The sequence below is a fragment of the Microtus pennsylvanicus genome, unplaced genomic scaffold (assembly GCF_037038515.1).
Source record: "Microtus pennsylvanicus isolate mMicPen1 unplaced genomic scaffold, mMicPen1.hap1 Scaffold_57, whole genome shotgun sequence".
In the NCBI taxonomy this organism is placed as follows: Eukaryota; Metazoa; Chordata; class Mammalia; order Rodentia; family Cricetidae; genus Microtus; species Microtus pennsylvanicus.
The window spans coordinates 52,501-77,500 of record NW_027460991.1 but is presented as its reverse complement, the minus strand read 5'-3'; positions in this window follow the sequence as shown (position 1 = coordinate 77,500).

The following is a 25,000-nucleotide window of genomic DNA, read 5'->3' as shown; positions in this document are numbered from 1 at the left end:
CGACGGACGTCCGCTAAGCCTCCTTTTCCCTCGCGAGGTTCCCAAAACGCGCAGAGCCTGCCTCTCGCACCCTCTCGCACGGACCCACCGCCGAGACAGGCGCGCCCGCCGACGCCGAAGGAAGGCCCTCCGGCGGCGACGGGCCCCGACGCGTCCGGCGACGCGCCGGGAGACGACCGACCGCCGTTCTCTCCAAAGGCCGCACCCGAGAGAGAGGTCACGACCCCGCAAAGCCAGAACCGGATCCCCGACCCCGAGGAGGGACGGGTCAACCGCTGCTCCCCAACCGTGGGAACGCTGCCGGGGAGGGGGAGCGAGGCGACCTCCACACGGCACACAACACGAGCGACGCACGCACGCGACGCGCGCGACGAGGCCGCGGTCCGCGGGAACGGCAAAGACGGGGAAGCGCGGGAGGGACCGCTCGCGGCGGGCACGGACGGTGGACGGGTGGGGCCCGGGAGCCCACCGCCACCCAGCCCCGCTCTTCCCGCTCGGCTCCGCGCCCCGACCGAGGCGCGTACGCACCCTCGGGGGAGCGGGGGAATCGGGGTCCCGCGGCACTCGGGCGTGCACGCACGCGCCCCCTTCTTTCCCCGCCACGGGTAACACGTCCCAGGCTCCGACACGGCACGCCAGCCGAGTCCACGACACGCTCTCTTGCCCCGCGTGGTTCCTCCCCGGACTCGGAGCGAGGAGGCGCGGGCCGCAGCGGGTGACACAAACGCTCGGGTTTCCCCCCCCAAAGACGGGACGCGGCGAGGGGCACCCGGCCGAAGCTACGCGCATCGGGCGGTCGGGGCGTGCCGGGGCGACCCCAAGCACACCCTCTCTCCATCGGATCGCTAGAGAAGGCACTTTTTCTCACTGAGGGCAGGCGGGACGGACCCGGCCCGACGAGCCTCCGGTCGCGGCAGCGCAAGAGCAGGGGAAGCGACACACACACCACTCGATGATCTCGAGCGCGGCGAGGCGGGGGGGTCTGCGGTATCGGTAAGGATTTTTCTTCCTTTCCGGGGCGTACTCTTGAGCGTTCGCGGACACGGGGGACCGGACCGAGAAAAAGCATACTACACAAGAGGTCCCCCGAGAGCCAGGCCTGCCTCCGCGGCAACACCCACCGGGTCTGCACCAGGCGGGGAGGCAATTCTCAGTCCGTCACCGACGGACCACCTTTAACGGTGAGAAGAAAATTAAAAAGGCCGGCCGCGACCGCTCAACACCACCCAACGGCTCACCGCCTACGGGAGAAGGCAGCGCGTGGTGGGCCGCTCGCCCGATCTCACGAGACGGCCGTGAGAGAGCCATCTTACCGCAGCGAGCCTCTCTTACCCGCTCGCCTCGACCCCCTTTTTTTCTTGATCCTCGGGATCACACACCTCGCAGAGGAACACCGCTAATGGCCGTACCGCACACAGGAGGCATACACGTCAGAGAACCGGGAAACGCCGCCGCCGCTCAGAACCGGGCAACTCTGAAGATCGGCCTGGAACGCTCCAGGAGCACCACGAGGATCACAAGCAAGGCGCGTGCACACGAGCCCGGTCGGGAGGGGCACGTAACGCGGCAATCAGCCGACCCTCCCCCGGCTCGGAGGGAGGAGGGCCAAAGAGACCCACACGCGGTGGGCATAGCGAAACGCGCGACGGGGAACAAAGCACCCGGCGCGCCTCACAGGAACCCCCACGAACCACAGCGAGGAGTGCGGGGGGGCTTTCACAGGGCTCGGGTCGGATAACCGCACCCCTGCCTTCCACACACCACCGGTAAAGGTGGGGAGGAGAGACGAGGGGCCCGCTGGCAGAACGAGAAGAGCGGCCGCCATTCGCCATGAATGTCCGTCCCTCGCCTGGCGCGGCTTAGGCCTCCGGCCCGAATGAACACAGGGCAAGCGCACCACATCGATCAACAAAGCAGAACCGGGAAGAATCGAGCGAGAGATCAACCACAGACCCAACACATGCCACAGAAAAAAAAAAAAAAAAAAAAGAAAACCCTTCACACCTCCACACCAAAAAAGAGCGGTGGGGGGTCAACAGGGAATCCAATTAAAGAGGAGTGCACTCGGGAGGCACATAACATGAGGCAGCAGAAGGGCCGGGCCACCCTCAACCCAAAAAGGACTCATGGAGACTCGGGAGCTCCACAAGCTGGGAGGGGGGGTAAAAAAAAAAAAAACCGGTGCGCTCGGGAGGCACACGGGAGCAGAGGACCATGGAGGAGAGACTCGGGAGCTCCACAACCTGGTCCCCGCCCGCAAAAAAAAAAAAAAAAAAGAAAAAAAAAAAAAGCACCGGAACGGTAAGGGAGCAGCATCGAGGGACGGGTCCCACCATCCAAACAGAACGGGTGACAAACCACGAAGCGGGGACGCCTGACACGCTTCACCACGGGCTTTTGCAAGGAAGCCGGTCATCTCAAAAAGCCTCACGGGAAAGCACAGCAGCGAGACGCGGGCTGGGCTAGACGGGGGAAAATAACACCCAGTGAGGCTCGGAAGAGAGACCGCCACCTAGCGTCCTTTAATGTCACCCAATTAAAGGACAGCGTGTCAGCACCTATCTGCAGGTACAATAAGGACAGATAGCAATTATTAGAAGAATGGCAACAGGCACGGGGAGTCATTCACAGACCACACAGAACTCCTGAAAGTGAGGGTGGGTGAAATGTCCCAAAAATGTCCCCATAAACAAGAGAACCGACCCTCAAAGGAACAACTGGTCGACCTCATAACCATGAAAGGACCGAGAGAGCGAGGTGGACATGCCAGAAAGCCGGGCGCCCAGCCTCCTCCCGGCCGAGGACCCTGCGACCAGCCGCTAGGGATGGATGGAGAAGGGCAAGAAGAAAAACTTGGGGGGGGGGGAATCTCGAGTCCAAGAAACCGGGGACCAGTGAACAGGGGAGCCGGGACCACCACCTCCTCTCGGCCTCGAGAACACGAGGCCCGCCGCTGGGCTCTCGCAAGACCGAGGGCAGGAGAAAGGGGCGGGGGAGAGCTCCGAGACACCAACGAGTCCGGACCAGGGAGGCGAGAAAGACGGGACCACGGCCTCCTCTCGGCCTCAGCATGGCAAGGCCCGCCGCTGAGGACCGAGGGTTCCTGGCAAGAGGAAGAATATTAATAAAAAAGCTCCGAGAGTCCGGACCAGGGAGGCGAGGAAGCCGGGACCACGGCCTCCTCTCGGCCTCCGGATGGCAAGGCCCGCCGCTGAGGACCGAGGGTTCCTGGCAAGAGGAAGAAAATAAAAAAGCTCCGAGAGTCCGGAACAGGGAGGCGAGAAAGCCGGGACCACGGCCTCCTCTCGGCCTCAGGATGGCAAGGCCCGCCGCTGCTGAGGACCGAGGGTTCCTGGCAAGAGGAAGGAAAAAAAAAAAAAAAAAAAAAAAAAGGTCCGAGACCCCAACGAGTCCGTGACGGGGCAGCGGGGAAGCCGGGATCAACCATCGCCTCCTCTCGGCCTCGGGTCGCCGGGTCCCAGGGCTCTTTAGAAGAGAGAAAAAGAAAGGGAAAAGCAACTTTTAAAGCCGAGGTATTTCACCGATCCTGGGCCCGGGTGGACCCGACACCTAGCGGGAGTACGCGAACGACTGAAGCCTTCTGGTCGACCCGCTCAAGTCTCCCAGCACCCTCTCCAGCTGGTCCCGTCACTGGGTTCCATCCCCAACGCACACACCCATGGGTGACTCTTCCGGCACAACCTCCTACACAGAGACCGTCCCCAAGCACGACACCGACTCCGGGACACACCCGCCTGCCGGGCCGGGACTCTCGTCATTCTTTCCGCCTCACAAAAGCCATTTCGCCCCGTCCTCGTCAACGACCGAGGACCAGGAGCGTTGCAGAAAAAGGCCACCGCTAGGGGGCGCCCGACAACCGACCGCCATAGATCGCTCGCTCGCTCGCTCGCTCGTTCGGCCGCGACCGCGGCGGCGGCGTCTTCACCTTCTCTGGCGTGACAGCGTCCTTCCACGCTCACGCCCGGAGGTGGCACGGGCCCACAACAGGACAGGGAACTCCCCTGTCGGTTCCCCCACCCCTCCCCATCCCACCCCCGAACACGGTGAACGGCGGGCCGGGCTGGACATTCGGGGCTACGAAAACGAAAGTACGACCGAGACCACAGGCAGCTAGGAAAGCAGGCGAATCGATCGCTCGCTCACGGGGAAACAAAGAGCGTGTCTGACAGATCGGTGACAGGACTAGATGGGCCAGGGGCTTCTGCAACCATTAGGGCATGGTGAGAGGGAGGGACCGAGGGGGACCGAGGGGGACCGAGGGGGACCGAGGGACCGAGGGAGGAAGGGAGGGAAGGAGGCGGCAACGGCAGTTCCCTGCCATCTAAGGTCTCCTTTCACCATGGCCACTGCTTGCTTGCTTGCTTGCTTGCTTGCTTGCTTGCTTGCGGTTCTTTTTCTTCACCCCACTCCCCACGCCCTCAGCCCACACTTCTCAGACTAAATACCGAGTCAGAGAAAATTAAAACAGACGTGGAATAGTTTTTTTTTAAAACAAAAAAAAAACAATAATAATAATGAAATAAAAATAGTGTTTCAAAAATCCCACTCGGATTTCATTTCCGGGAATAATATCGTCATAGTGATGTGTTGTGAACATTTTCACTTAGAACAGAAAAAATAAACAGGTCACTTTAGTCATTTCTTGGAGAGGGTCTGTTTCCCCACCACGATGGTTCGCACTTGCTGAGTTGCTGAAGATGATCTCCCGATCCTCGTGTTTTCAGTTTCTGAGTGCTGCTGACATGACAGACATGGGCCCTCACACTCGAGTTTATGAGACACTACTGAGAGCGTGGAGCCCATAGGACAAGGCTTTGGCTTTCCCTTCCCCTCCCACATAAGCCAGATAAATAAATAAATAAATAAATAAATAAATAAATAAATAAATAAATGCCCAGCAGCAGAAGCATGAAAGCAGCTTCCCAGACCCTTTAGAGCTCCTGAGTTACAGTCATGGCAGAGGATATGACTAGGCCAGGGCTCCCTTCACAACCACCATCCAGGCCTGCCTGCCTGCCTGCCTGCCTTTTTGAAATGCCAGTTTACTAAAATTTTAGTTATTGTTAATTGCGTTGGGAGGCTAGAAATTTTTGGGTTTTCGTGAGTGGGCAGACATATGAAAGAAAGGAAGAAAGGAAGGAAGGAAGGAAGGAAGGAAGGAAGGAAGGAAGGGAGAGAAGGATCAGAGCAGTGAATATACAGGTGCACAGTCCTGTTGACTGCAGATAGAAAAATAAGAGGAAGAAAAAAAAAATAGAAAGTCACCAAAAGGACAGCCTGGTCTATAAAAATGAGTTCAGGGACAGCCAGGGCTATTCCATGAAATTAGCTGAGTTCAAATCAGCAATTTCCCAACTCCAACAAGAATGTTGACAGGAAAGGCAACAGCTGTACACGTCAAGGAAGGCCAGTGGAGCTGTAGGCACACCCTTCACACCCTTTGAAACTTCTCTGTTGCAAAGTCACAGAGTTAGGAAAGGAAAATAACGCATCACTGAAGTCATTCCTAGGCTAGGGCTCCCTTCACAACCATTTGAAAGGATCACAGCACTGAATATACAGACGCACGGTAATTACACCGACGTTGACTGGAAAGACACCTAAACTAACAGAGACACACACATACACAATCCATAGCATTTGCTGCCTAGCAGATCAAATGAATTCCAGTGTCAGTAGGCACACCCTTCACACCCCTTGAAACTTCTCTGTTGCAAGGTCACAGAGTTAGGAAAGGATCTTGATCTTGAACTTTCCTTAATAGTAAGTCTGTGTGTGTATCACACTCAAGCCAAGTGCCCCTCAGAGCTCATGGAAGACAAAACAGATCTCTAGAATAAGAGAGACGGGGGGGGGGGGGGGGAGATTCACTCAAGAAAATGAAAGCAAAACCCTACACAAACCCTGGCACACAGTAAAATCAGTCCTATGAGGAAATTTGTAGCTCTGATTGCCTACTTTTTAAAAAGACTTCTAACCAGGTAATGGTGGGACACGCCTTTAATTCCAGCACTCGTTCTGGTCTCCAAGAGCTAGTTCCAGGACTGACTCAATTAGAGAGAACTAGAGAGAAACCCTGTCACAAAACAAACAAAAAAGGAATAAATACTTTATGGAAGAATAGATGGACAGATAGACAGACAGACAGACCCACACCCCATCTTCTGTCTTCTGAAGGTACCAGGCTCTCTCACAGGGGTCAGGCAGAAACGCAGGCAGTGTATGTGTGTGATATCAAGCAAGCCTATACGTGATATATAGGGTATGATAGGATAATGTCACTATTAAATTGGGGTAGGTCTCAGGAGCACAAGAACCCAAATCTCTGCTGTACTCCCTGTCACCAGAAGAGGTCACTAGATCCCCACCATGTGGTTTCTGGACATTCCAGAAATTCCATCTCTCCAGTTCTCATTCTTTCATTGTTCCTCCTGCATGCCTGCATCTAGTGAGAGAGTGGGCACCGTTCCTCCCTGCTTCTGTGTATCTGTGTCTGTCACGTCCCGGATAGCCAGAGTGCCCGCCACCTACGCCTGAGATAGATGTGGCCGGCAGCCCTGGGGCTGGGGGAAAGGGAGAGAGTGGGTTCCCTGGAGAGCCTTGGGCAGAGGCTCTGTGGATTCCCCTGCAGGAGGCCGCACCGCCTCTGAGGAGCCCATGGGGGAGGGGAAAAGGGAAGGTCAACCATACAGTCCTGCCTGGCTTTTGCTTTGCTTTGCTTTGTTTTTGTTTTGGTTTGTTTCCAGGTACAGCTGTGACCAGGTCTGGATCCAGGACAGACTCCAAAGCTAGAGAGAAATCCTGTCTCAGAAAACAAACAAAAAAATAAATAAATAAATAAATAAATAAATAAATAAATAAATAAATGGATGGATAGATAGCTAGATAGCCAGACAGAGAGATGATAAAAACACCTCCAAGATCAGGGAGACCAAGGCAGGCAGATCACTGTGAGTTTAAGGCTCCCTTGTTCTGCAGATTGAGATTCAAGGCCAGGCAAAGTGACACAGAGAAACCCTGTTTTCAAAAAAAAGGTGGGGCCTGGAGAGATGGCTCTGTGGTTAAGAGTTCTGACTGCTCTTCCAGAGGACCCAGGTTCAATTCCTTACCACCCACATGGCAGTCAACAGCTGTCGGTAACTCCAAGATCGGACACCCTCAGATAGACATACATGCAGGCAAAACACCAATGCCAATAAAATGAAAATAAATAAATTATTAGGAAAATAAATATATAGAAAAGGTGTTTAGTGCATGCCTTTAATCTCAGCACTAGGAGGCAGAGGCAGATGACTCTCCGTGAGTCTGAGGCCAGTCTTGTCTACAAAGTGAGTCCCAGGGCATACAAGGGTACACAACGAAACCTTATGTTGAACAACCACAAATAAGCAAACAAATAGAGAGATAATAACAATAAAAATATTTGAGAGTTCAAATAATTGACTTCATCCACAATAAAAGAATATAAAAATAAAAATATCAAATGCACTTGAACACATTGGCACAGGAGAACGCTTGCTAAATAGAACCCCAGTAGCACAGACACTGAGAGAAAAAGAAAAAAAAGAAAAAAAAAAAGAAAAAAAAACAACAAAAAAAAAGAACAAAGAAAAAAACTAAAGAGAGAAAAAAAAGAAAAAAAAGAAAAAAAGAAGAAAAAAGAAAAAAAGAAAAAAAAAGAAAGAAAAAAAAGAAAAAAAAAACAGACACTGAGAGAAACAATTAATAAGTGAGACCTCCTGAAACTGAAAAGCTTCTGTAAAGCAAAGAACATGGCCAACAAGACAAAACGACGGCCTTACAGAATGGGAAAAGATCTTCACTAATCTCCAAAATACACAAAGAAGTCGAGAAATTGGTCATCCAAAGAACAAATAATCCAATTTTAAAAAATGGAGTACAGACCTAAACAGAGAACTCTCAACAGAGGGATCTAAAATGGTTGAAAGACACTTAAATGTTGGGTCGAGGGGGGGGGGGTCGTGCAAAGATGAGAACACCACCAAGTCTAATAAACCAAAAACAAACTTAAAAATACAAACACACCGCGAGTCACAAGCTTATCAGCTAGCTGAGACCACAGGCAGAGTTTGGGCTTCTGACACTGTGGCAAAAGGCCGGTTTCTGAAACCCATTTTTATAGTAGGGGCATCGCAGGGCAGTGGTGGCGCAAGCCTTTAATCCCAGCACTCGGGAAGCAGAGGCAGGCGGATCTCTGTGAGTTTGAGACCAGCCTGGTCTACAGAGCTAGTTCCAGGACAGGCTCCAAAGCCACAGAGAAACCCTGTCTCGAAAAACCAAAAAAAAAAAAAAAAAAAAAAAAAATATGTTTCTCTGGATGTGCCTCTGTGTGTGTGTGTGTGTGTGTGTGTGTGTGTGTGTGTGTGTGTGTGTGTGTGTGTGTGTGTTTATGGGGTGGCTTTTGAACTAACCAAGATGACTGGTTCCATATCTGGCAGAGAGGCAGGTGGATCTCTGGGAGTTTGAGGCCAGCCAGCCTGGTTGACAAGAGCTAGTTCCAAAGACAGGCTCCAAAGCAACAGAGAAACCCTTCCTTGAAAATCAAAACAAGAACACAAACCAAAAATAAAATAAAACATAAATTAAATGAGTGTGAGAGAGAGAGAGAGAGAAGAAATGTTGATTTGTTGATTTACAGACAAGAAATAAGAAAATACAAAACCATAATGTTACCAAGATGACAGCCTGGTTTATATAGTGAGTTAAAGGTATTATACAGAGAAACCCTGCACCAAAAATAATAATAATAAAAGAAGAAAACAGAAAAAAAACAAGTAAGGAAAAAGAAAGGAAGGAAGGAAGGAAGGAAGGAAGGAAAAAACAGGTGTTTTCCTTTTTTTCTTTGTTTATCTCAGGTTATTTTATTTTAATTTATTTTTTTAATTGCAGCAGCGGCAGTATATTTTGGGCAGCACATTTCTTTATTCTCAGTTCTCAGCCCTCAGAAATCAGGAGAGGCAGAAACAGGCAAATCGCTGTGAGTTTGAGGCCACCTCGTTCTGCAGTGTGAGTTTTAGGACAGGCAAAGCGACAGACACAGAGAAACCCTGACTTAGGGGGGGAAAGTGTGTTTAGTACAGGCCTTTAATTCCGGCACTAGGAAGCAGAGGTAGAGGCAGGGGCAGCTAGATCTCTGTGAGTCTGAGGCCAGCCTTGTCTACAAAGTGAGTTCCAGGGACACAGGGAACCTCTATGTAAAAAAAAAAACACAAATAAACTAATAATAATAATCATCATCATCATCATCTAAGAGCTCAATTAATTGACTTCACCCAAAATTCAAAAATAAAAAAAGAGTGTGTCTGACTGATCAGTGAAAGGACTATGTGGGCCAAGGGGCTGCCACAATTATGGCTTGGTGAGAGGGAGGAACTGAGGGAGGGAGGGAGGGAGGGAGGGAGGGAGGGAGGGAGGGAGGGAAGGAGGGAGGGAGGGAGGCCTGCTTTCTTCGGGTTCTTTTTCAGTAGTTGTGTTTGTACAACCCCACACCCCACTTCTCATACTAAATACCGAGTCTGAGAAAATTAAAACAGCTGTGGAAAATTCCCACTTGGATGTCTGTTCCTGCCCTGTAAAACAAGAACCACAACAAAAATATCCATATCTAAGCAGGCCAATTAAGTTGTAGCCTCACCCTTTAAAGGTTCTAGCTGTTGGGAAGGGCTGGTGACCTTGAACTTTACTAGTCTCTGAAATCTGCCTTCTCACTTTTACCAGGTGCCCTCAGGGGCCAGGAGTGGAGGCCAGGGCCCCTGCTACAGGAGATTTCCTAGATCACCTACAGGCGCTTAGGATTCCTGGGCCTGCTTAGAGAAAGACACACGACACGTGAGACGCAGAGAAAAAAATTTTCTGAGACAAGGATTCTCTTAGCTTTGGCACCTGTCCTGGAACTGTAGATGACCAGGCTGGCCTCAAACTCACAGAGATCTGCCTGCCTCTGTCTGCCACAGAGAAAATTACAACAGCCATGGAATAATATGAAAAATTCTGATTTACGCCAGGCAGTGGTGGCGCACGCCTTTAATCCCAGCACTTGGGAGGCAGAGGCAGGCGGATCTCTGTGATTTCGAGACCAGCCTGGTCTACAAGAGCTAGTTCCAGGACAGGCTCCAAAACCACAGAGAAACCCTGTCTCGAAAAACCAAAAAAATAAAAATGAAAATAATAAGAATAAAATAAAATGTTAAAAAAAAAAAAGAAAAATTCTGACTTTGATATCATTTCCAGGAATACTGATGCAGTGAATTATTTGGAACATTTTCACTTCCGACAGAAAAAAATAAAAATGTCATTTTATTGATTTCTTTTAGAGGGTCTCTTTCCCACCAGGATGGTTTGCACTTGCTGGGTTGTTGAAGATGATCTCCTGATCCTTGTATTCCCAGTTCCTGAGTGCTGCCGGCAGGACAGACATGGGCTCACTATACACTTGAGTTTTTGACGCAGTACTGAGAACCTGGAGCCCAAAGGACAAGGCTTCAGCTTCCCCTGCCCCTCTGACATAGGCCAGATACATAAATGATTACCCAGATTTTATTTAAATCTCTCAGTGTGGCTTGTGTATGTGGGGGAGACAGGGAAGGTATCACATTTCAAAACATTTTCATAACTGCACTTAGCACTGTATTCTTTTCCATTTATTTTACTTTTATTTGAGAGTGTTTCCAATTGTGTGGGACTTAGTTAAATTTCAATTTCTTAAGGAATTTTTTTATGATTTTCTTAACTTTATTTTATGTGCAATGGTCTGAAGATGTCAGATCACCCAGAAACTGAATTTACAATCACTATGAGCTGCCATGCAGGTGCTGGGAATTGAACCCAATTTCTCTGGAAGAGCCGCGAAACTAGTTCTCCAGGCTCTTCTTAATTTAAAAGTTTATTTATGTGTCTCTGGGTGTGCCTGTGCCTGTGTTTGGTTTGTGTGTGTGTTGGGGGGGGGGTTGTGTGTGGGGGGGTGGCTTTTGACCTCACCAGACAAAGGCATTCAAGAGCACTGGCTCCATATTTAGCAGAAACAGGATCATTGGGAGTTTTAGGACAGCCTGGTCTACAAGAAAGGAGCTAGTTTTAACAACAGTCTCCAAAGCAGCAGAGAAACCCTGTCTCATAAAGCAAAACACAAAACCAAACATATTTGAGAGAGAGAGAGAGAGAGAGAGAGAGAGAGAGAGAGAGAGAGAACAGCTAGGGCTGTTACACGGAGAAACCGTGCCTCAAGAACTAACTAATAAAAGAAGGGGGAAAAAAGCAAGAGAGCAAGAAAGCAAAAAAAATCAAGCAAGCAAGCAAGAAGGAAAGCTAGAGAGAAACCCTGTCTCAGAAAACAAAAAAAAAAAAAATAAATAAACTAATAAATGAAATGAATGGATAGATAGATAGATAGATAGATAGATAGATAGATAGATAGATAGATAGATAGATGATAAAACACCTCCAAGATCAGGGAGACCAAAGCAGGCAGATCACTGTGAGTTTAAGGCTACTTTGTTCTGCAGATTGAGATTCAGGACAGGCAAAGTGACACAGAAAAACCCTGTTTTCAAAAAAAAATGTGTTTAGTGTACGCCTTTAATGCCATCACTAGAAGGCAGAGGCAGGCGGATCTCTGTGAGTCTGAGGCCAGTCTTGTTTACAAAGTGAGTCCCAGGGCATACAAGGATACACAAGGAAACCCCGTGTTGCAAAACCACAAATAAACAAACAGATAATAACAATAAAAATATTTGAGAGTTCAAATAATTGACCTCATCCACAATAAAAAAAAAATATAAAAATAAAAATATCAAAAGCATTTGAACGGGGGCTGGAGAGATGGCTCAGCGGTTAAGAGCATTGCCTGCTCTTCCAAAGGTCCTGAGTTCAATTCCCAGCAACCACATGGTGGCTCACAACCATCTGTAATAGGGTCTGGTGCTCTCTTCTGGCCTTCAGACATACACACAGAAAGAATATTGTATACATAATAAATAAATATTTATTTTTTTAAAAAAAGCATTTGAACGCATCGGCACAGGAGACCACTTCCTAAATCTAACTCCAGTAGCACAGACTCTGAGAGAAACAAAATGAATCAATGGGACCTCCTGAAACTGAAAAGCTTCTTCTGTAAAGCAAAGGACATGGCCAACAAGACAAAACGACGGCCTTACAGAATGGGCAAAGATCTTCACTAACCCCACATCAGACAGAGGTCTGAGCTCCAAAATATACAAAGAACTCAAGACATTGGTCATTTCAAGAACAAATAATCCAGTTCACAACATGGAGGTACAGACCTAAACAGAGAACTCTCAACCGAGAAATCTAAAATGGCTGACAGACACTTAAGGAAATGTTCAACACCCTTAGTCATCAGAGATATGTAAATCAAAACAGCTCTGAGATTCCACTTTATACCTGTAAGAATGGCCAAGATCTAAAACACTGATGACAACTTATGCTGGAGAGGATGTGGGGAAAAGGGAACTCTCCTGCATCGCTGGTGGGAATGCAAGCTGGTACAGCCCCCTTTGGATGTCAGTGTGGCGATTTCTCAGAAAATTAGGAAACAACCTTCCTCAAGACCCAGCAATACCACGTTTAGGTATATATGTAAAGGATGCTCAATTGTGCCATGAGGACATGGGCTCAACTATGCTCATAGCAGCATTGTTTGTCATAGCCAGAACCTTGGGAGAGGGTTGAAGGGGAGGCATGGAAAGAGAGGAAAGAAAAACGTAGAGCTTAACAAAAATAAATAAAAGAAACAAAGGCGGGTAGTGGTGGCACATTCCTTTAATCCCAGCACTTGGGAGGCAAAGGCAGGTGGATCTTTGTGAATTTGAGGCCAGCCTGGTCTACAAGGGTTAGTTCCAAAGCTACAGAGAAACCCTGTCATGAAAAACCAAAAATAAATAAATAAGTAGGCATGGATTGTTTAAAAAAAAATCAAACGCAAACCAAGTAGAAATAACTACTTTCAGTATGCCATTCAAGAATTAGGGAACCCTTTATCCCAGCACGTGGGAGACACAGGCAGAAGGACATCTGTGAGTTAAAATCCAGACTCATCTACCAAGTGAGATCACAAGACTCGTGCACTGTCTCATAGGTCCTAAATTCCCATGATCCAGTTTCTAGGACCAAGGAGACAGTTTATAATGTCTCCTTCTTCTTTCCTTCCTTCCTTTTTTTTGGGGGGGGTGGTGTTTGGTTAAACTTTTATATATGTTTTTTTTTTATTTGGGTTGGGGGCCTCTCTATAAAGCCTGGGAATTCACAGAGGTCCACCTGCCTCTGTCTCTTTGATGATAGAATAAAAGATGTGCACCACAATAACCAGGCTCAGTTTCTTGTAAATTTAGTTTAATTTCAAATTTTGTTTGTATCTCTTGGTCTGCACCAAGTGTGTCCCTGTGGGGGTGGGGGGGCAGGGAAGTTGTCCTATTTTAGAACATTTTATTTTACTTTTATTTGAGACAGTCTTTCCGGTTGTGTAGAACTTATTTTAATTTCAAATTTTTAAAGAATTTTTTATGATTTATTTAACTTTATTTTATGTGCAGTCGTGTGAGACTGGATTTACAATCACTTATGAGCTGCTGCCTTGTGGGGGTTACATCTCAGGAGCACAAGAACCCAAATCTCTGCTGTACTCCCTGTCACCAGAAGAGGTCACTAGATCCCCACCATGTGGTTTCTGGACATTCCAGAAATTCCATCTCTCCAGTTCTCATTCTTTCATTGTTCCTCCTGCATGCCTGCATCTAGTGAGAGAGTGGGCACCGTTCCTCCCTGCTTCTGTGTATCTGTGTCTGTCACGTCCCGGATAGCCAGAGTGCCCGCCACCTATGCCTGAGATAGATGTGGCCGGCAGCCCTGGGGCTGGGGGAAAGGGAGAGAGTGGGTTCCCTGGGGAGCCTTGGGCAGAGGCTCTGTGGATTCCCCTGCAGGAGGCCGCACCGCCTCTGAGGAGCCCATGGGGGAGGGGAAAAGGGAAGGTCAACCATACAGTCCTGCCTGGCTTTTGCTTTGCTTTGCTTTGTTTTTGTTTTTGTTTGTTTGTTTTATTTTATTTTCCGGTACAGCTGTGACCAGGTCTGGATCCAGGACAGACTCCAAAGCTAGAGAGAAATCCTGTCTCAGAAAACAACAACAACAACCAAAAAATAAATAAATACATAAACTAATAAATGAATGGATAGATAGCTAGATAGCCAGACAGACAGACAGAGAGAGAGAGAGAGAGAGAGAGAGAGAGAGAGAGAGAGAGAGAGATGATAAAAAGGCAGGCAGATCACTGTGAGTTTAAGGCTCCCTTGTTCTGCAGATTGAGATTCAAGGCCAGGCAAAGTGACACAGAGAAACCCTGTTTTCAAAAAAAAGGTGGGGCCTGGAGAGATGGCTCTGTGGTTAAGAGTGCTGACTGCTCTTCCAGAGGACCCAGGTTCAATTCCTACCACCCACATGGCAGTTAACAGCTGTCGGTAACTCCAAGATCTGACACCCTCAGATAGACATACATGCAGGCAAAACACCAATGCCGATAAAATAAATCATTAGAAAAATAAATATATAAAAAAGGTTGTTTTGCCTTTAATCCCAGCATTAGGAGGCAGAGGCAGATGGCTCTCTGTGAGTCTGAGGCCAGTCTTTCTTGTGTACAAAGTGAGTCCCAGGGCATACAAGGGTACACAACGAAACCCTATGTTGAAAAACCACAAATAAACAAACAAATAAAGAGATAATAACAATAAAAATATTTGAGAGTTCAAATAATTTACTTCATCCACAATAAAAGAATATAAAAATAAAAATATCAAACGCATTTGAACGCATCAGCACAGGAGACCGCTTCCTAAATCTACCTCCAGTAGCAGGGACTCTGAGAGAAACAAAATTAATCAATGGGACCTCGTGAAACTGAAAAGCTTCTTCTGTAAAGCAAAGGACATGGCCAACAAGACAAAACGAAAAAGATCTTCACTAACCCCACATCAGACAGAGGTCTGAGCTCCAAAACATACAAAGAACTCAAGACATTGGTCATCTCAAGAACAAATAATCCAATTCACAAAATGGAGTACAGACTTAAACAGAGAACACTCAACCGAGGAATCTAAAATGGCTGAAAGACACTTAAGGAAATGTTCAACACCCTTAGTCATCAGAGAAACGCAAATCAAAACAAGTTTCTAGAAACAAGGAGACAGTTCATAATGTTTCTTTCTTCTTTTCTTCCTTTTTTTTTTTTTTTTGGTTGAACATATATATATTTATTTATTTAATTTGGGATGGGGGCCTTTCTACAAAGCCTGGGAATTCACAGAGGTACACCTGTCTCTGTCTCTTGGATGATAGAATAAAAGATGTGTACCACAGTGACAACCCAACTAAGTTTTTGGTATCTCATTCTGTTAGTTTCATGTACATTTAGTTTAATTTCAAATTTTGTTTGTATCTCTTGGTCTGTCTGCACCAAGTGTGACCTTGTGGGGAGGGCAGGGAAGGTGTCCTATTTCAGAACATTTTATTTAACTTTTATTTGAGTCTTTCCAGTTGTGTAGAACTTAGTTTCATTTCAAATTTTTAAAGACCAGGAAGGATGAAAGCATTCAAAAGGACTGGTTCCATATCTGGCAGAGAGGCAGGTGGATCTCTGGGAGTTTGAGGCCAGTCTGGTCGACGAGAGCTAGTTTCAAAGACAGGCTCCAAAGCAACAGAGAAAACCCTGCCTTGAAAATCAAAACAAAAACACAAACAAAAATAAAAAACATAAATTAAATCTGTGTGTGTGTGTGTGTGTGTGTGTGTGTGTGTGTGTGTGTGTGTGAGAGAGAGAGAGAGAGAGAGAGAGAGAGAGAGAGAGAGAGAGAGAGAAGAAATGATCAAACAGGAAATAAGAAACAAAACCATAATGTCACCAAGATGACAGCCTGGTTTATATAGTGAGTTAAAGGTATTATACAGATAAACCCTGTACCAAAAAAATAATAAAAGAAGAAAACAAAAAAAAAAAAAAAAAACAAGGAAGGAAGGAAGAAAAGAAGGAAGAAAAACTGGTGTTGTCCTTTTTTTCTTTGTTTATCTCAGGTTATTTTATTTTAATTTATTTTTTTTTTAATTGCAGCAGCAGCAGCAGCAGCAGCAGCAGTATATTTTGGGCAGCACATTTCTTTATTCTCAGTTCTCAGCCCTCAGAGATCAGGAGAGGCAGAGGCAGGCAGATCGCTGTGAGTTTGAGGCTACCTTGTTCTGCAGGCAAAGAGACGACAGACACAGAGAAACTAAACATGTGTTTAGTACAGGCCTTTTATTCCGGCACTAGCAGGCAGAGGTAGAGGCAGGGGCAGCTAGATCTCTGTGAGTCTGAGGCCAGCCTTGTCTACAAAGTGAGTTCCAGGGCAAACAAGCATACACAGGGAATCCCTATGTAGAAAAACCACAAATAAATTAATAATAATAATAATAATAATAATAATAATAATAATAATAATAATAATCTAAGAGCTCAATGAATTGACTTCACCCATAATTCAAAAATTAAAAAATAAAGCAAAGAGTGTGTCTGACCGATCAGTGAAAGGACTATGTGGGCCAAGGGGCTGCCACAATTATGGATTGGTGAGAGTGAGGAAAGGAGGGAGGCAGCAAGGGCAGTTCCCAGTCACCTAAATGCCTTTCAAAGACATTTCACCATGGCAACCACTCACTTGCTTTCTTGGGGTTTCTTTTCTTCAGTAGTTGTGTTTGTACAACCTACCCCACTTCTCATACTAAATACAGAGTCTGAGAAAATTAAAGCAGCTGTGGAAAAATTTCCACTTGGATATCTTTTCCTGCCCAGTAAAACAAAAACGACTCTAACAAAAATATGCATATCTAAAAAAACCAAAAAAAATTTTAAAAATGCATATCTAAGCAGACCAATCAAGTTGTAGCCTCACCCATTATATTATATTATATTATATTATATTATATTATATTATATTATATTATATTATATTATTTATTGGTTTTTTGAGACAAGGTTTCTCTGTAGCTTTGGTGCCTGTCCTGGAACTCCCAGAGATCTGCCTGCCTCTGCCTCCGAGTGCTGGGAGTAAAGGCGTGCGCCACCACTGCCCTCCTTCGACTCACCCTTTAATGGTTCAGCAAGGAGTTCTAGCTGTTAGGAAGGGCTGGTGACCTTGAACTTTACTAGTCTCTGAAATCTGCCTTCTCACTTTTACCGGGTGCCCTCAGGGGCAGGAGTGGAGGCCAGGGCCTGTAGCTTTGGCTTGTACATTTACTTCAATTTTAATTTTTTTGTTTTGTTTTTCGAGACAGGGTTTCCCTGGGAAACAGTCCTAGCTGATCTGGAACTAGCTCTTGTAGACCAGGCTGGCTTCCAACTCCCAAGAAATTCACCTGCCTCTGCCCCATGTGTGCTGGGAATAAAGGCATGTGCCACCACCACTGCCCAGCCAATTTCAAATTTTATTTAAACCTCTCTCGGTGTGCCTGTGTATGTGGGGGAGACAGGGAAGGTGTCATATTTCCAAACATTTTCATAACTGCACTTAGCACTGCACTCTTTTACATTTTATTTTACTTTTATTTGAGACAGTGTTTCCAGTTGTGTAGTTTAATTTCAATTTCTTAAAGAATTTTTTTTTTATGATTTATTTAACCATGCAGGTGCTGGGAATTGACCCCAATTTCTCAGGAAGAGCCGCCAAACTAGCTCTCCAGGCTCTTAATTGAAAAGTTTATTTATGTGTCTCTGGGTGTGCCTGTGCCTGTGTTTGTGTTTGGTGTGTGTGGGGGGGGGTATATTTTGACCTCACCAGATGAAGGCATTCAAGAGCACTGGCTCCATATCTGGCAGAGGCAGGATCTCTGGAAGTTTTAGGCCAGCCTGGTCTACAAGAAAGGAGCTAGTTCCAAGAACAGTCTCCAAAGCAGCAGAGAAACCCTGTCTCATAAAGCAAAACACAAAACCAAACAAAAAATAAATAAATTGAGAGAGAGAGAAAGCGAGAGAGAGAGATAGATAGAGAGAGAGACAGAGACAGAGAGACGAGAGAGAGAGAGAGAGAGAGAGAGAGAGAGAGAGAGAGAGAGAGAGAAATGTGGATTTACAGATAGGAAATAAGAATAAAAAGAGAACGTTACCAACAAGACAGCCTGGTCTATAAACTGAGTTCCAGGACAGCTAGGGTTGTTACACAGAGAAACCGTGCCTCAAAAAATAATAAAAGAAGAGAAAAAAAAAAGCAAGCAAGAAAATGCAGGGTTTTTTTTCTTTTTCTTTTTCTTTTTTTTTTTTTTTTTTTTTTTGTCTTTGTTAATGCCAGGCCATTCATTTTAATTTTACTTTTTCTTTTAAGATTATATTTTCAGGGGCTGTAGAGATGGCTCAGAGGTTAAGAGCACTGACTGTTCTTCCAAAGGTCCTGAGTTCAATTCCTAGCAACGATATGGTGGCTCACAACCATCTGTAATGGGGTCTTCTGGCCTGCAGTCATGCATGGAAGGAATGCTGTATACATAATAAATAAATAAATAATTTTTTCAAAAAAAAGATTGTAATTGCAACAGAAGTGTTCAGAAAGAAGAAGTCCTGGGCCATGTAGTGAGACAGATTGTCTGGAGCATAAATAAAAAGCCAATTCCTGTCTCAAAAAAGAAAAAAAATCAAGTTAAAATGTGAAATAAAAAAATAAATAAGGGTTTGTTTTTTTTTTTTTTGCAATGAGTGAATTCAAGCGTAAAAGATGAAAATCTTACAGCTGACACCATCCAGTCTCAAGTTAGAAAAACTTGAAACGATGCAACAGGAGACGGACAGTTGCCCAATGAACTCTTGCTATTCTCCTGGGGAAGTTTTGTTCCTGATGGTTTTTGGAACAACTAAAATCCCTCTTATCTTTTTGTTTTGTTTTGTTTTGTTTTCCATGCCCCCTTAGAGGACACCTGGATGTTTGAAAGGATTTGGTTTTATTTCATTTAAGTAGAAGGTTCCTCAGACATAACTCTGAAAACACTAATACGTAATAGCCAGTTTCTACACAGTTCAGTTCAGATTTTTACCAAAACCTCCTGTCTGGCATGTCTCTGTCTTTGTTGAGTTCCTGTACTTACAGAAGCCAAGAGATAGCTGGCAGCTATCCATAACTCTAATTTCATTCAGCAGAATTCTCCCCTCCCCCCCCCCGGCCGATCTTGTTTCTCTGTTCTGTCCTCAAATGTGTGGGTGACTCTGAGTGGGCACCGACTTGCCACACACATCCTTCTTTTCCTGATCTAATCATGCCACTCCCCAAAAGAAAAAGGGAGGAGAAATCACTGAATGATGAGAACATTACTTGAATCAGAAAATGGGTAGGCACCCTTATGCTTAAATGTGTATTATCTACAAAGTTCTAAAACTTGGAAGTGAGTCTTAGGAGGAATGTCATTACACAGCTTCTTTCCAGATGTCTTCAAGTAAGTTGGTCCTAAACAGCCTATTCATAAGATGGGACCTCAGAGCTTCAGTACAGAACAACATGTTTTCTGTTCAATTGAATCTTAAAGTGGTGTGATAAGGATTTTGTATTCCCATTCTGTCAAGGATTATTCTCAGTGGTCTATATATTTCAAGGAAGAATGGTTTTTAAGAAGTATTTAGTGATTATATTTCTTTTCACTTAGGGATAAAGAAATGGAGAAGTTCTTTGAAGCAGTAAGTCACAAAAACACCAGGCCATTAAACTTCAGCTACAGGGAAACCCTGTCTCGTGGAAAAACAAAACAACAACAACAAAAAAAAAAATCCTGAAGCCAGTGATCATTGCAAACATCTGTATGTTCAGATACTGAGCCTGAGCGAGTTAGAGTGTCACAGATTTGCTGCAATTCATTGCAAATTTCATGTGGATCACAAATCCTGCTCAAGTTACAGCTGTTAGTGTCAGTGTGAACCTTGACACCATCTCTACTGGATTTCTGTCAGCTGTGCTCCGGTCTGCTAGAAAAGCAGAAGAACTAAGGTACCGTAATTAACCTCTTCTGTGCCCCACCTGCAAGAACACTCTGTAAGCTACAGTTCTGAAAACAGCCTGGTCCTGGCATAAGAACAGACAGGAGGACCAATGGAACCGAATAGAAGACCCGGATATCGATCCACACATCTTCGAACACCTGATCTTTGATAAAGAAGCCAAAAATACCAGCCTGGTCTACCGAGCTAGCTCCAGGACAGGCTCCAAAGCCGCAGAGAAACCCTGTCTCAAAAAAAACCAAAAAAAAAAAAAAAAAAAACCCCGAAAAAAAAAAAAACCAAAGAAGCCAAAAATATCCAATAGAAAAAAAAAAAAGAAAGCATGTGAGTTCAAGACCAGCCTGGTCTACAAGAGCTAGTTCCAGGACAGGCTCCAAAAAAAAAAAAAAAAAAACTACAGAACAACCCTGTCTCGAAAAAAAAAAAAAAAGAAAGAAAGAAAGAAAGAAAGAAAGAAAGAAAGAAAGAAGAAAAAGAAAACAGTGCTGTCCTCGAAAATGCCCTCTCCTGTTGAACACGGCCCCTCACACAGCTCTGATGATGCAGGAGGATGCCGAGGGCCCAGTTGGTGCCTGTATCTGTGCCTTGGCAGCAGCTATTCATGTCTTGCCACTCAGAGTCAAATTCCCTTAAGTTTAGCCTTCCCTAAGTGCTTGTTCACTTCAGAAGACTCAACCCTCATCTTCCGTGTCCTCCTGGCCTAATTTCTCACATTACTGATTTACTGAGTATGAATCAGTAATATGAGATGTTCAGGAGAGGGAGGAAGGGTCATTCATGAAAAAAGTGAGTGTTCAACTAACTAACTCCCCATGGGTTCAGGAAGTAGTGAGAAGATATTAATGAAGCAGAGAGAAATTTCTGGTTTTGGAAGGAGGAAATCCTGAATGGCTCCCTCTGTGTCGCAGGAGAGACTCCTGGAAAGGAAACCTCAGGTTCCGGTTGGTCGGTCAGTTCGGGGAGAAATATTAGCAAGGAGGTAAAGGCCGTGCCTCATGACATCAGCAGTCCCTTCTCTGGAAATTCTACGGTATCTCAGAGAGCTCTCGGAATTTTGTGATGTCACTCGTGTCCTAGAAACGCCAACTGCCCTCAAGACACACTCTCTCGGTGCCTATAAGACTCGGTTCTAGACATGTTGTCTAGAGAATGGAGATCGTTCGTGGAGAGGCCAGAGGGAGGAAGAAGAAAGCTGGCCTCAGATCTCACAGGAAAACATGGAGAAATAATTAGTGGTCCTGGGGAAGACGAAGTGAGTTCACCACTAGCAGGGACTAGAGAGATTTCTGGATGTGATGGCTTTGAGACTTCCAGGGCTAGGGCTCAGGAACTGGGAGGTTTCTGGGATGAAACAGGTCTGTCTGTCTTGTTTCTCTGAGTTCCTAAAAGGCCAACCCACATCAAAGATTCACGATAGTTGATTTGACAAAGTCGGGAATTGACAAGGAGTGCGGAAGGAGTCAGTGAGATTTCAATACCAGCACTGACTGCACATCATCCCCCCCCCCCCCCGTCCTTTTCGTTGTGTAGCAATAATAATAGAGAAAGGGGAGTAGCGCTCTGCCAAAGCCCGTATTTTACCATGCCTTATATCACAGCCATTAGCAGGGTTGAGGCATCAAGTGCTGCAGTCAGTCCGACTCCTGTGACCCCCCTAAGGTTTCTGGCTTCCCAGTTTTGAGTGACACCATGGTCTCCAGTTCAGCTTGAGAGCTCTTTAAGAGCCAATGGAGGAGAGAGTGGAAAGAGACTGCCATTTTTTTCTTTTTCCTTTTCTTTCTTTCTTTTGCTGTTTTGCTTTGTTTTTCAAGAAAGGGTTTCTTTGTGTATCTTGGGCTGTCCTAAAACTCACTCTGTAAATCAGGCCATCTTTGAATTCACAGAGATCTGTGTGTGTGCTGTGATTAAAGCCCGGCTGAGACTGCAATTTCTTGTTAGCTCTGGGTGTCCTGAGCTGTTAGTAAGTGACAATGGCTCTGTGTTGTGAATCTCTGTGAATCCAGACTATGTTATGTCCTTCAATGACATGAGTCTGAAGCATCAAGCACCCACCCACCCACCCACCCCTATACTCCCTGAGGTCTCTGAAGTCACACACAGCGCAGCCTCTATAGGTCTGAATAAGGCTTAGAAAGCTTTTCCCTGGTTCACCTTGTGCAGAGGAAACCAGGTAAGTTCTGAGAGACATGCACCACCTTCCTACAGAAAGAAGGGAGGACTGATTAACTAATACCCACAGAGGGGGAAACTCAAATCTGGTATTTCAGACAGAACCTGCTTGGACAAAGTCTCATCTGTCAGTCACTTCCTGAGGGAAGGAGGGAGGGAGGGAGGGAGAAAGGAAGGACCACAATTATCTCTCCTCTGTGTCCTTTTTACGCTCTTTTCATGCTCTGATGAATATTGTGATTCAAGTTGGCCATGTCCCCTTTTCCACAGCATGTGCACTGTGGCTCTAGATCAAGGAATCAGTTTGTTTGTTTGTGTGTTTTGCTCTATCTAGGAGAAGCACCATAGCAGTTGCATACTGACTGAGAAATTTGATTTTTAGGAAATGATTTTTCATATCTGTGAGTGGTCTCTCCATAGATAGCCACTCACTCATCTTTCTTTAAACTTGAGTATAGGAATGAATGATCCCTCCCTCCCTCCCTCTCTCCCTCTTCATGGGAATGAGTGTCTGCTCTTGCATTGAGGGCTCCCCAGTTCTCAGCATCTCCAGCCCAACCTGTCACAAGCTGATCACACATTTGCAAACTTGGGATATATTCTGCTGAAGTTTTGGGATAATGAATTTCATCAACTATGGGACTAACTTTGTTCTGACAGGACACTCACTCACAATCTCTCCTCATCACACCCACATAGTGTAACAACTTTGTGTTTCCTCCACAATGGGCTCATTTCTGTCAGGGAACTGAAAGCCGTCCAGCCAGCCAACACTATTTTTCCTTGTTTCTCATTTTTTTCTTATATTCTGTCTCTCCCCCCCCCCCCCCCGCCTGGAAAACTTTCAGAGTTCACTCTGCCCCCCGAGTAAAGGTGTTATGCTTCCTTTTATTGTATATTTAGTGTTTGTGTGTGTGTGTGTGTGTGTGTGTGTGTGTGTGTGTGAGAGAGAGAGAGAGAGAGAGAGAGAGAGAGAGAGAGAGATTCATTATGAAATCAAAAGTCAGTCAACAACAGCAAACTTTGTATTTATTTGTTCATCCATCCACGTATTTGCTTACTTACTTACTCACTTACTCACTCACTCACTCATTTATTTATTTATTTATTTATTTATTTATTTGCTTGCAGTGGAAGACTTAATTCAGTAAGAATGATCAGAAGGGTAGGTAGGGTATCCTTGGGAAAAGAGTAAGATATCACGATGACTTTCCCTTCCAAGAGGGAGCTTTCTAGTAAGACGTGAAACCACAGTTTCAAGGGCCCGCCCGCTTTCCACAAGTCCTTTTCCAAGGTCAGGCATTTCTTAGGTAAGCAAGGGTCTCCATTCATTCCCTTTGAGGAACTCTCAGGCCCTGCCCTGACATTAACGTCTGACTCGTGCCTATTGTCAAGGCCAATGGGACACTCCTCAGCCCCTCCCTGACCTGAGGTGACCTGAGAAGCCACACCCCACCCCAGTTCACAGGCCTCTCTTTATCTATCTATCTATCTATCTATCTATCTATCTATCTATCTATCTACTAAGTAACTGTACAGCATAAAATGTGGAATCTCTTCTCAATGAAATGCTGTTGGCAGCCATTCGATGAATTTATTCTCATCTCAGATCCTGTCCAGCAGGGATGTCTTCTTTCCGTGTTTCTTCTTCTTTTGTATGTTGCAGTCAGTTCAGATGTGCTGGTATATGGTGAGAAAGAGAGAGAGAGAGAGAAATGGAATTGCTTTTTATTTATTTGAAGAGTTTTAATGATTTAATATTCAGCTATTTCCAGCCTTATTTACCAGCACATTTATTATTACCAGCGAGCACCTTCCTCTGAAAACATTGGAATCGCCCCCCATCTGTACATGTCATGCACGTGCGTGCATATGTGTGTGTGTGCGCATCCCATCTATCTATCTATCTATCTATCTATCTATCTATCTATCTATCTATCTATCTATCTATCTATGTATCCCTTCATCAAATTCCATTTTAGGAGCTGCTATGCTGACCAGTGACATGGAGGCCACCATTTTCTTAGCCAGTGACAGTCAGGAGACAGAAAGAAGGAAAGAAAGGAAGAAAGAAAGAAAGAAAGAAAGAAAGAAAGAAAGAAAGAATCTACATTCCCAAAGAAAGAAAAAATTTAATTTTAAAAAGTAAAAAAAAAATTAAGTAAGTAAATACATACATAAAAATAGACATAAAGAATGAATAAATGAATAAAACTAAATAATAGTTGAAACATTCAATAAGTAAATGAGTCACGCTAAATCAGCAGATAAATAAACAGATATATGAAAGGAAGATATATATAAGGAAGTGAAGGAATGAATGAACAAGTAAGTAAGTAAGTAAGTAAATAACTAGGTGGGTCATTTTTTTTTAAAGAAGTAAGTAAATGAGATGGGCTGAACAGATAAGTAAGTAAGTAAGTAAGTAAGTAAGCAAGCAAGCAAGCAAGCAAGCAAGCAAGCAAGCAAGCAATCGTGAAAAAAAAAATGAGACACATCCATTCAATCCATAAAAGACAAAACGTGGAAATAAACATGTAAACTGGTCGACCCACCCACGTTCACTCAGCCGCCCCACCCAAAGCAGGAGGGAGGTCTCTGTCCAGCAGGGCCGGCCGTCTTCTTTCCAAGTTGCAGTCAGTCAGATCTCTGGGCAAACAGAAAAGAAAGCAATTGTTTTCTACTTGAACAGTTTTAATATTACTCAAATGAATTAATATTCAGCTATTTATTCCCAGCCTTATTTACAACTGGATGCCCAACAAGCACCTTCCTCTC